At 46.8% G+C, this 10,711-nt stretch overlaps 1 long non-coding RNA gene across 1 annotated transcript; it reads left to right on the top strand.

Annotated features, from left to right (window-relative positions):
* Nucleotides 1-3,044: 3,044 nt before the first annotated feature.
* Nucleotides 3,045-9,649, top strand: LOC148216905 (uncharacterized). The gene is made up of 3 exons (XR_015794665.1): nucleotides 3,045-3,092; nucleotides 5,169-5,342; nucleotides 8,713-9,649. It is a non-coding gene; the product is annotated as an uncharacterized LOC148216905 (long non-coding RNA).
* Nucleotides 9,650-10,711: the final 1,062 nt, after the last annotated feature.

The following is a 10,711-nucleotide window of genomic DNA, read 5'->3' as shown; positions in this document are numbered from 1 at the left end:
TTTCTAACTGGTGCTGCTCAGGCTGAGCTGGGGTGGGGCAGAGCAATGACATTTAAAAAAGAAGAGCACCGAAGTGTGTCTCCTTCCCATGCCAGGCCTAGAAAAGGCAGCCTTTGCTTTGTGAAATCTCTCTTCACCCTACTTTGAGGCAATGAAAGGAACGGGGTTTGATCTTTGGAGGCCTGGGTTTTGCCAATGAGATGAGTGAGGAAAAACAGCTGGTAGTAGATCAATTGATCCCTCCCCTGTCATTTAGAAACGGATCATAGAATCCTGGGGTTGTTGGAAGGGATCTTGGGGGTCTTCTTGTCCAACCCTCTGCCCAGGGCAGGAATCCTCATATCATTTGTTACGCTGCCGCCTCGTGTCCATTTTGGGTGGTCTACAAGTCAAAAGCGCACACACAAAATGTTTCCCCCAAACCACCACTCTGACCCCTGAAATAAAATGGCATCAAAAACCAAACCCTCTGAGGCTGCCCAGGCCGAATAATCTGAGAAGGGATCAAATGTCTGCTGAAAAGTAATTTCAGCTGCTTTTGGCATGCCAGGATGGAAGGGCCTGGGAGCTCCCTGTCCCATAATGTTGGGGGCCACCCTACAGGGAAAAAGCCTGCCTTCTAGGCCATGTTCCTCACATCTAGGCCTTCTCTAGATAAGTTCACCAGATAGCAGAATCATTTTGAGTCGAGCAGTTTTTTGTCTCTGCAAGTCTTCAGATTGGGCCCAGAAGCCGCCTGGCAGCAGATCTCCAAAGCCAGCCTTATGATGAGGGTGTTGCAGTAATCACTGAGTGTTGATTGAGTGTTTGATTGATTGATTGATATGTGCCATCAAGTCAGTGTCGACTCTTAGTGACCACATAAGTAGACTTTCTCCAGGAGGGATCTATCCCTAACCTGCTCCTTCAGGCCTTCTGACAATGCCCCCATCATCACCGTAACTGAGTCCATCCCCCTGGCTGCTGGTTGTCCTCTTCTTGTTCCGTCCACCTTTCCCAGCATTAGAGCCTTCTCCAGAGAGCTGGGTCTGTCCATGTGGTTTTCTTGGTGAAAATACAGGAGTGGGTTACCTCTGCCTTCCCCCGCGCAGTATGAATTGGTCCCTTGGCCAGTGGCACCGAGTGACCCTCTGCTTCCCTCTCCCTCTGTCGCTGCTGCCCCACAGAGGTCCCTGCTGGCTTTAGCTGGGCAGCTGGGATGACCTTCACGCCCTGGGCGACCCTGCTGGGAATATATGCTCTTGGCATACACTCCCGATGGTCTTCGCTCATCCTGCCCAGGAACATGAACACACACACACACACCACCATGTTGAGGCAGCACAGCAGGACTTGGAGGGGGGAGCAGTAGTCTATGGATGTCTATATTAAAATGGTTGTGCAAATTGTCTCAAATTTGTAACACCCGATAGGGAAACGGAGGTCTATTATAGTCAATTGTGTACGTTCATAACGTTGGGCAACTATTTGTGTCCTGCATCCATTCCCCGCTGGTTAATCTGAGTCCTGCTACTTGTAAAATATGCAGTTTAGCAGATTTATATAACTCAGTTTGCATTACTTCCTCAGTTTTAATTGCTTCAGTGAATCTGGCTTTATGAGCTGGAGAAAGAGGGCAAGGCCCTAAAACAAGAGGGCCCTAAAACCTTATCCATTTCCCCATCAGGCACAGCTGTACATATGTTGGGTCTTCCCTCTGGGATCTTGGCAGGTGGCTTTGCCATTTGAAACCCACCCCCGAGGACTAGCAGCTTAGTCTCCCCACCACCCCCACCAGGGAGGCAGCAGTTCCGTGTTCTGTGTGGGCTTAAGGGTGCATCTGTGCATGTCTCTGGATGGATTTGAGCTGGTAAATGGATTTTGGTTATTTTCCAAGTTGGAAATTACGTCTGCCAGATTTCTTGGCCTGTCTGTTTGCACATGTATAAATACATTTGAATGAATCTGAGAGCATGACGGGTATGGGGAAGGGAAAGTACAAGAACGAAAAGGAATTTGCAGCCCAGCCAAGGTGAGGTGGCTGTTCTTGATGCAAAGTCTTAGTAACTTGATCTGCAGAATCTGCCAGTGGAACCAGAATGAACTTTGATGTCTGGACCAGGCCAGCTAGTGTTGCACAGAGTGTGTCTAAGGCAGTGTTTCTCAACCTTGGCCACTTTAAGACGTGTGGACTTCAACTCCCAGAATCCCCCAGCCAACATGGCTGGCTGGGGAATTCTGGGAGTTGAAGTCCACCCGTCTTAAAGTGGCCAAGGTTGAGAAACCCTGATCTAAGGATTCAAAGGCTTCGATGGAAAGCGTGCACAACACCATGCCCCTATCTTCTTCCCATCTTGTTCAGACTATTGTTAAAACAGCAATAGCTCTTTCAGCCTCAGGCTTTGCAAACACAATTTTCAGCTTGTAATGGCTCTGCAGTCCAACGTGAATGAGTTCTCCCTCCCCTGCAAACAAGACCACTTCAAACGTGCAAGTGAATTTTTTTTCCTGAACTCTGCCTTTCCATTAGACTCCAAACATGTATCTGTGCGCAAATCACTATTCAAACTTTACATGTGTATTGTTCCAGTTCTGTCCCTACCTGCTCTTCCTAATTCCGGAGTTAAGAAAGGGCTTACAGGAATTGGTGGCAAGATTGCCTTTGCCTCTGGTGCAGTCAGGCAAACTGGCCTTGATCTAGTGGCGATCCTTCGACAAATGAAATTCTGTTTTTCATCCTGTTCAAGCCCACCAAGGGTCCTGTGTGATGAACAGAGAAGCTCCTGCACCGGTTCTCTTCCTCAACTCCACTCATCCACTAGATCGTACTCTCAAATACTCTGTGGACTTTGAATATCTGCCCTTCAGCGGTGCAAATACTACTTAATCCATTTTAGGCACACGAGCTACCCTTCCCCCTTCAATCCACCTTCCACAGCCACTCAAGCGAACCATTTCAACTGTCAACCCTTGGTCCTGTGTCCTCCTGAGTGTTTTTCAGACTCTCCGTGCCACGTCGGCCACCTCTCCTCCTCCTCCCGTGCCCGTTCAGAATCTGAATGAACCATCCAGTCCCAGCTCTTTACTAGAAAAGCCAATACCAACTGTTTCAGGTGAGTGTCTGCATGGATGTGTGGACAGGTGAAGGGCCAGGCCGAAGGTGTGTTCAATAAACTGAGGTTAAACAAACTATGTCTTGGGGTGCTTCAAACTCAAGCAATGCCTGGCCACTAAAGTCCTCCCTGAAGGCAGGGGAGGAGGCAGGTTTCCAATCACCATTTTGACTTTTTTGACCCAGCCCCATGGATGTCCCTGCCTGGGATGAACTTGAACACTTCCACTCCATTTTAGTATTCCCCTTCAATGTTAAGAACTTTGAACTTTGTCTCCAAAATGCAGCCATCAATTTTCAGACCCGCAGAACAGGCGCCGAGGGTTGCAGCAGGCAACGGAGGCTCCCTGTTGTAGATTGCAGTGAAACTGCAAAGGGAGGGGAAGGGCACCCTGGACATTGCAAAGAGGGAGAACCCTGGAGTGCAGAAAGCGCAGCGTTTCTCCAATTCTGCAGTCCTACAGGCTGAGGATGGAAGGTGTTGTGGTCCTGCAGACCTCTGGAGAGCACTAGATCTCAGGCGGCTGCACTGGAGATGGCCAAAAGAGCTTTCCCTGATTGTACCATGGAGTAAAGGATGCCAGTTCCACCTGTTCTTAAAATATGTCTTTATTTTCATGGGTGTTGGGTTTCAACAGACGTGTTGCTGCTTAGCCAAGAGCAAATGTCACCAAGGAAACAGCCCATCAGCTTAAAAAACCTCTATCTGGCAGATCTTTCCTTCCTTCCTTCCTTCCTTCCTTCCTTCCTTCCTTCCTTCCTTCCTTCCTTCCTTCCTTCCTTCCTTCCTTCCTTCCTTCCTTCCTTCCTTCCTTCCTTCCCCCAAGAACCTCTGTTTTGTGATGTCCTTGTGTGTCATCTGGCTGTGCATAAGGCTGTGCTTCTGCCCACTTGGAGGCTACATGGAGGTGAGGCTCAGCTGTTTCTGGAGAAACGTTGCACATAAGCCAAATGCAACGGGGATGGGATGCTTGAGAGACGTGTTTGCTGTATAAGAAGAGAGAGGCTCAAGAACAAATGGATATGAATACAAAAGTCAGCGGCCAGCATGGGAAAAGTATGCTGAGGTGGCCTGATCCTACAGGGAGAATGAAGGAGGATCAAATAATCTTCATAATTTTTGCGTCTTTTCCTGCCCTTTGCCTAACACTGCTTACCCCGGAAGGGAATCATATGATGGTTATGCACAGTAAGTGTGCGAGAAATCATCGGATTGCCTGAATTTCGTGGATGCTTGACGGAAAGACACCTCCAGGAGCTCTTTCACACGGTGCATAGTTTTCACTTTCAGCCCAAGGTTTTGGGGCGGGAATACACTTAGTTTAGCCACTGGCTTCCCATTTCTTAACCATCCACAGAAGGAAGCAGCTTTGTGGGTGTCTTATCAACCTGAGTGCATTAAGGATAAGATCAAAAAGATACTATAATCCAGTGTTTCTCAACCTTGGGCACTTGAAGACGTGTGGACTTCTGGGGAATTCTGGGAGTTGAAGTCCACACGTCTTCAAGTGCCCAAGGTTGAGAAACACTGCTCCCTTATATTTCCTGCTCAACAATCACCTCTCTCACATTTAGGAAAGGAGAAGGTGGTTCTTTTTCATTTGCAATGAAGAAATCCTTGTTTTTTCGTGTGCTAGATTTGGGAAAAGCGGGGTCCATATTTTTCCAATTTTTAGAAAAGAGGCAAGTCCTTAGTTTATAAATACGAAGCAGTATCTCCTAGAATCGTAGCAAGGGCCAGACATTTCTTTCCATGTCATTGAAACCCCTCATGCCTGAGCTAGGGCCTCTGGAACAACTCTGAACAAATGCGCCCCACCTCCCACATTTAATGGTAGCATAGTCCAGCTCTGTCTCGGCTACTGTAGAGGAGCACAGAGATGACCTTGGAGAAAATACGTGGCGACTGTTAGTTAAACATGAGTTCAGCCCGGGAAAACAAGGAAGTGTAAGAAAGAAACTCAGACTCTCTTTGATGTAAGAGGGAGGGAAGGAGAAACGTCAGGCGATCAAGATTCTATTATTATAGCTTGGATCAATAAAGTGGAATTTTAGTATTTCTTGGGTCTGATTCCAGATCTGGCCTATCTCGAAGGACGGGCAACTACCATCCGAATGGGCTATGCCCACCACATTCTGGTGATGAATTAAAGCGTCTTGACACTGGTGATGCCAACGTGATGGCCACCACCAAAGGACATCCTCTTATGAGCGAGCCACGGTGGCTGGCTCTTTGGATCGTGACCTCAAGGTGAGCTTCTCACACTAACTGAGTGGAAAGAATGCAGGGCTAGATCAGATCTTGGTCCGTCTAACCCAGTTCCCATTTCTGTAGCTGCAGGGACCCTCGGGGCAGGAGGGAGGGGGTCAAAAAATAAAAAAGCAAATGGCAGCTGTACCCACGTTATCAAAGCCCTACGTGCAATGTACATAAAGCTGGGGGGGGGGGCTTTTATAACGAGCACCATCTTGACTTCCCCTCCCTTTCCCAGGGCACTACATACCCCAGCGTGGCTGGCTCATGGGATGGTGTTGAGCTTGAGCAACTTGGCCATCGGGTGCTGTAACCCCCTGCTCCCCAATTCATTCTCCACCTATCCCCATCCGCACGTGGGCCCAAAAATCTCTATTCCAACAGCTGTTCCTTTCATGAAGAAGAGGTGGTTTTTGTCTTAGACCCAACCTTTAGGGACAACTTCCCCTGTGACACATGCAAAGCAGAGGCCTTTTGCACTACAGGAAATGCCGTCTAGGATTCACACACTCCTAAACCAGCATCCAACAATGCCTCATGCCAGGGTTTACTCAGGAATTGTGGCTTATCAACCATGCTTTACAGCTTCACATTCTTTGTGAACCAGTAAAATAAACTGTTGATCAGTGCAGTAGATGAGCCGGCCATATCCTAGTCTAGATCTATCATATCTCTTGACTTCATGTAAACCTAAGCTTCATGCACATCTCCTGCAATTCTCCAGGAGGAGACACCTTGCATGGTGGACCTCTCATTTACCTGAGTCCTATTTGGAACCATCTGTGGCCTTGCATTCCCATGTTGAGTCTTTCTCCCTTAAAACTGCAAGAAACAATAGCAAGGAATGGCTAATTTTGAGCAGTTGTGCTACAATAAAAGTCCCTGTTCCTGCTCAAGGATACTGTACTAAAGCTGGTCATCGGCTTGCTCTGGCATTATCTAGGATTTGTGCTTGACTATGAACAAAGCTCTCCAGGAGTCTCTCAGTTGAAAGTGGTGCTTTCCAACCTGGGTGGTCTCCACATATGGGGACCTCAACTCCCAGAATTCCCTAGACAGCATGACCATTGCTGAGAATTCTGGGAGTTGATCCATACAAGTGGAAGTTGCCCAGCTTGGAAGCACTGATGTAAGGCAATTAAGTCCTTCGGCCTTATTCTCAAGTGACTCGCTGCTTAAAAGGATCATTTTCTCACACACACACACACACACACACACACACACACACACAGAGTTACACACCCTCTGAATCTACTTGGGTATAATTTCCCCTTCAAAACAGGGGCCACTGCCAAGAAAAAGAAGCCCAAAGCTTGTTTGAAGAACCTTTATTCAACACTGAATCATAAAATAGCTCTTATTCGTAGGTTTTGTTTTTTAACTTCCTTTTTGTCTTAAATTTTAAATACGCATTGTTTACATTCGGCAAAGTTCAAGAGCAACAACATCAAAGTGCATTTTACAGACGAAAATTCTGCCCCCCCTCCCCGTATTTTAAAAAATGATGTTCTCCTGGTGGGGCCCCAAGAGTGTCACCAGGATGAATGAAATGGTGGCATGGTTACTTTCTCTCCGCAGGTGACAGGTGGAGTCACCTTCCTGCACCTTAACTTTCACCTGTCTCACCTTGTCCTTTGCTAATGAACCCCTGAAGCCAGCTTGTCCCCAACTGATACCATCCAGATGTTTTGGGATGGCAAGGGATTCTGGAAGTGAGCCCAATACATCTGGAGGGGGCCAAGTTGGAGGAGGCTGCCCTTCGAGAAAAGAACTTACATCTGCAATGCAAAGATTTTCCTCCTAGTCTTCACAGGCCAACTTCCAATCTCCTGAATGAAGTGGTTCTCACAACCCAGGTCTTCTCTCAAAGCAAGAGACGTGCACCAGCATGGTTTTTGCACCACTGGCTTGGGAGCATTTTCTTTGCAATGTGAGTTTCAAAACCACCAGCTTAGCATGGACTGGTTTGAAATGGCGATTTCCCCTCACTGCAACCTACAATTCCACTCCTGAACAAAAAAAGTCAGATTAAAAGAAACCGCAGAACTCTCTTCGTCCTTAAGTACAACCAGGCACAACATTTAGGGGTGCAAATCTAATTGCTTTGGAGGTTCTGCCAGAGCAAAGGGTCCTCCAAGTGGCATGGTACTTCAACCACGCCTAGCCAGTACTGAGGGAAGAGAGAGGCACCAGAAACAGCACGGGAGGGAGAGAAGCGTTGATGTTCACTGATGGTTTTGGAGGGCCCAGAACGAACTCTAGGTCCAGGAGAAAAAGGAAAAAAGGAAGATTCCACCAAGCACTTCTCATAATGTAGTTGGTCAAAACAGAACTGTGTCCTGGGTCATGTCTGTTTGGGCACTGCAGGACTTACTTGCCTTTGCCTTACTGGGATTCCAAACCAGCATCGTGATTGGAAAAAACATGCTTTTTAACATGTCTGTGCCATGGGGTAATGTGCTAAGCTAGCTAACTGCCTCTTTGCAATGATCAGGGTATTTGGGGTAAGGTAGAGGTCCTTTTGCATGATCTTAAAATGACAGCGCTTATTAGAAGATCTGGACTCCAATCATGGCTGAGGAGTACACCTGCAATTATCTTGATGCATCTACAAGAAAGACCCCCAACCACTGGATTTCTGAAATGCATGGCAGAATTTGGGGGTCCTTCACCCTCCAGTGACAGAAATCTCTTATCCTTGTTGCAAGGTTGTAGCAAAATCTCATCCTCCTACAGGCCTGAATGTCCACCGGGGCAGGGGGAGGGGCGGAGTGACCTCCGGGGTGTCGTGATGCACACAGAACACTGTGCTTCTAATAGACGCTCCTGCGGATGCAAGAGGTCTTGGCTAGGCCTTCATCTTGAACAGAACCAAACCAGGTTGTGGTAGAAGAACTTGTATAATTTCCTAGGGTGGCATGATGGATAAATAGAGACAGTAGAGGAAAAACATCCTCAGTGCACACAGACTAGGAGCACCACTAGAGGGCAGCCAAGAGATACAAATGCACTCTCTGGGGCCTTGCTGCCATCTAGTGGTCGTATAGATTTCTGCAGCTCAGAAGTGGTACCCAAGTACAGACCTGACTTGCCCCAAGAGTGACTTCTGTATGCCAGGCATGAGACCCAGCTTGTAGCCCTTACCTGTGGGGATGGGGTCTCACCTGAGAACCTTATCTCTGGGCCTAGAGAGCTCCATTTGCAACCCCAGGAACAGATGATTTTATCTATAAGGTGGTTGGCCTGTTGTCATGGTGACAGCTGGGTCCATGTTTTAGATTTTTTTTTTATGACAATAGAATCAAATCTGAGGATTACTAAATGTTCCTAAATGTGGCATTGATTTTTTTTTTTTTTTTTTGCTCAGCGTTTCCAGTGTGAAAAATTCAACATGAGGTTGGAAAATCTCCCATTCTTGGACTCTGGAATCTGGGGACTACATTTTGTGCTGGAAAAAAAGGAGAAATCAACATTGCATCGACCTTTTCCAGAGAATTCCACAAGATGCACCTTTTGAGAATTAAAGTTTGCTGCAAAGGAACAGTAGTGGTTAAATTAATCTGAAGCCTACAAAATTAAACAACTTAAATTCACCAGTGCCCCACTGTCTTTCACAGATGCATTTATCTGCATACGCCCTGACATTAGCAGTTGTTGAAGGAAAAAACCCAGTTAGAGAAGCACCACCATTGAGTTAACTGGCACCATTTGCCTATTGATTGCCCTAACACGTCTCCCCTCCCCTTCACAGTTTCTATGCCTCCAAAATTGTTTGCTTTCTCTGTGTTTATTTAAGATCAATCTCTACACACCGAGAAGACCGTTTTGGTTCTTAAAAGACCACTGGCACGTTCTGCTAAAGACTAAAATATACATATATTTATATAATTAAAAAAATAGCTTAAAAGCTGAACATTTTTCTTTTCTTTCTGGCACACTTAATACATTTTCAGTCATTTATAATGATTGATCTAGAAAGACTATAAGTGCTTTTGAGAAACAAAGTTCTTTTTCTATCTCCCCGGAGCAAAATCTGAATGATTATCTCACTGCATCACTTCATACCCACTCCAAGGCTTGCAATTAATTTTAGCATGACTCTCTTCCAGCTTTTATTATCTCCTTCTGTTCTTTGTTAACTGGGCCCAAGACCAATTGCTCCACAGAAACTCTGGGTACATCACAATTTATAACCTCAGCAACAGATTGCCTTGTTCATACAGCCATTCTGCATGTTAACACCACCGTTCTGAGCGTTTTCTCCTGCTTATCTTGTGAATACTTTCCAGAAGCCCAACGATACACAAAACCTGGGCAAATCAATACCGCCCCCCCCCCCGCCACTTTCCTTCTGTATCACATCTCAGAGGTGTGCAAAAGAGATCAAATCTAGAACTCATTGCTACGCAGCTCAGAAAGGGTCAAGCCTGGGATCTCACAGAGGCAAAGTGTGTGCAGGATCCACCCTGTGCTCTGCACGCCAATCTTAATCCCAGCGTGGGGAATCTGAAGTGGGGCTGATTGGCACAATAAAGCTCGTTTTTCCTTCTCTGTTTTTAGTCTGCTGGAAACTATTTGATGGCTTAGACTAGGGTTTAATCGTTTTCTCTTTTTTTAAATCCTGGGCATGATATGACAATCTGGAGTGATTGATCTGGGTGTCCGTTTCATTTTCTCCCTGCCCCCACTAAAACTGCTCAGCCATAGTGATGCCCCTGCACATCTGGTGCCCAGGACGTGCAGAGGAATTTGGGAAGGGTCTCTGCCTTCTCTATAAAAAGTTTGCAACAGCAAGGCGGGGGGGGGGGGTTAGTGGGAAAGATGCAGGAAAGAAAGAATGGAAGACCAGAAAGGAAACAAAGCAAGTCTTGCATTGTGAAAATGAGCTGTGCAGCTACCACACTCTGCACCCTTAATAATATGCATTCACACAAACACGCATTCCCTGCTTAATGATCGGGCCTTGCAATCCACCACCTCTGCAGCAGCTGCTTTTCTTCTGCACGGTTGGTTTCTTCCCCATTTATTTTGTCTTCCTTCAAGGTCTGGGAGTGACAACGGATCACCCAGGCCCCTGTGCTGCACACTTTGCTTAACTCGGTACTGAATTAACCCATTTCTCTGGGCTCGCATGATAAGTCAGACTGAAGACTAACCAAGCCGCCTGGGTTCACCCAGAACACTAAGCCAAAAACACACCCCCCGAATTAAAATCAAACCTAACTAAACCTAGTCCGGTGCACAAAGGCTGCTGCCAGTCGATCAATGAGAACATGGAATGGGGTTGTGGGGCGCTGCCTCACCCACCGCCCCACCACGCCATTCATGTCCGAAGCCTCAATCTCTGCAGAATTGCAGAAGGAGGT

Source organism: Python bivittatus, unplaced genomic scaffold (genome assembly GCF_059951505.1).
Source record: "Python bivittatus isolate LINGU-HERP-01145 unplaced genomic scaffold, Pbiv_v1 ctg000070_np1212, whole genome shotgun sequence".
Taxonomy (NCBI): domain Eukaryota; kingdom Metazoa; phylum Chordata; class Lepidosauria; order Squamata; family Pythonidae; genus Python; species Python bivittatus.
Note: the sequence above shows the minus strand (reverse complement) of the source record. Positions and strands in the feature narration are given on the sequence as shown.